This window comes from Etheostoma spectabile, chromosome 9 (genome assembly GCF_008692095.1).
Source record: "Etheostoma spectabile isolate EspeVRDwgs_2016 chromosome 9, UIUC_Espe_1.0, whole genome shotgun sequence".
In the NCBI taxonomy this organism is placed as follows: Eukaryota; Metazoa; Chordata; class Actinopteri; order Perciformes; family Percidae; genus Etheostoma; species Etheostoma spectabile.
This window is the reverse complement of record NC_045741.1, coordinates 8,085,218-8,087,424: the sequence shown is the minus strand read 5'-3', so window position 1 is coordinate 8,087,424 and position 2,207 is coordinate 8,085,218.

Below are 2,207 nucleotides of genomic sequence, written 5' to 3'. Positions count from 1 at the left end.
TTTTCACAGTAGATACTTTTGTCTTCAGTAATACAACAGGCTGGGTCACATTTGTAATCCAGTGTCTGTGTGGACTCAACCGGGGTGGGCTTTTGCCTTTTACCCAGCTTGTGGTCTATATTAAAGAAACACTGACATTTTGAATTTTGTTTCCAGAATTATAATGAGACATCACTTTTCATGTGGGTGCAGTAAGCTTCAGAGAAAGGTCTGGGACTTGTTTAGCCTACTTTAGTTAAAGGACTGTGGGCTGGGAAAGTAGTAAGCCTCAGTCATAACAAAATAAAAAGGAAGATAATAACAGTGGGTCGGTTTGTTTGCTCCTCTCTCTGTCGGTCCACGAGGATGATCCATGGCATTGTATCTTACCTCATATCTGGATTTCCTTGACCTAAGGTGACCAGATTTCTCAGACAAAATCAGGGGACATTTTCAGCTCAGAAGCGTTAATACCTCCAAAACAGGTCCTGTTTTTATCTTTGTAAAACTTAAAATGGGGACACTGCCCCAGGGGCATTACTAGACCTAGAGCTGCACTAGGGCACAGGCCCCCCTAGGGGGGGTCCATGGGCATGCTCCCCTGAAAGAAAATTTTGTTGATTTGAAAAGTGCTCTAAGCGATGTAGGGTGATGTGACTTCTTATTGACGTTCAGGATTTTCAAACAAAACAAGACTAGCTTGCTCCTCCCTCCTCCTCATCCCATCCCCTCCTCCTCCCTTCTGTGCTTCTGTGCACTAACCCCCCCACAACCCCCACCCCCAAATCCTTCTTATTGGTTATTGGCTGGAACACTGGTTGTGTAGCTTCGTGGTGCAGGTGGGCACAGTTAGTTTTTGTTGGTGTTTGTAGACCCTGGGCTGTCTACAGAGACCGCGTTTTTTTACAGCGTGTTCTGGGGACAGGCAGCTAGCGGAAAGTGAGGAGATGTTTGCTGTATGTGACAACAAATGTTGTAGCCTAAAACACGCATGACATCACTCAGAGCAACTCAACGTTTAAATGCATCATTCGGGTAGCTCTCACTCTCCATTGACAAGTTTTAACTTCTTTGAAGGTGGGTACTCTGTTGAAGTTTTAAACTATTGGATCTGCCCAAGGCCACTCTGGATCTGCCATAACCAATCGCTAATGTTTGGTCGTGACGTCGGCTTAGCATTGCTATTGTTAGCCTTAGCTAACTCCTTCACCACTAACGAAAAATCAAACCTTTCCCAAACCCTGTGGGGAGGAGGGCCACAACATCATGCCCACCACAAAACTCAGCAGAGATTGTTCTTGCTAGGGCTTTAATTCCTGGATATTAGGCAGCGTTGCCACAACGGATCGAATGGCTTCGCTCTCATCTTTGTCCGCCGCCATTAGTACGGAACTCACTGAAGGTTACTGAACCTCAACGTCATCGTTCTCAGCCACTCCCACTGTACGCTATTTGGACCACCAATTACTTGGCTGGAGGAAACCCACGAATATACCGCAAACCCATACGGTGTGCTGAAGGAAAATGCAAATTGAGCTGAAGTACGTAGGAGGGCGAAGCCAGGCTATCAATCTGGTGCACTTTGAAAAGAAATTCAGAGAATATACTTGATTATTCTTATCTATGGATGGAAATATTTGGGCTGTAGCCTGAACTATTTTGCGCTTTAGAATTTTAACCATGCACACACAGGTGGAATTGTTTTTTCTTCATATTTTTGTATTAATGTCTCTAGGAAGCATACCCGTAGAAATACAGTATATATTCATATTTGTAAGTGGAATATATATACAGTATAAGTTAGTGGGATTGTCTGGAATCTGACAATATAATAACCATTATGGTGGGGTACACTGGCTAAGCAATTTATAAAAATGTCTGTGCTAACATAAATAGTTTATATGAGACTACATTATAATTTTGGAGACCATGTAGAAATTTTGTTACAATTTCAAAACCGGATTACTCGGGAACCGCTTTTTTTTACTGATGCATGTGTTGAGTGAAGATTTTGTGAGATATTTCACAGAGAGTAATGGGTGTGCAGAGATTTATGCATAATGTAAACATGATAACATTTCATGTAGGCTACATTCTCATTAGGGGCTGAGCCCCCCTAAAGGTCTGATCCTAGAGTCACCCCTGCTGCTACTTCATACACGTACTCCACTACACCTCAGAGGGAAATGTTGTGATGTTTACTGAACTACATTTATCTGACAGCTTTT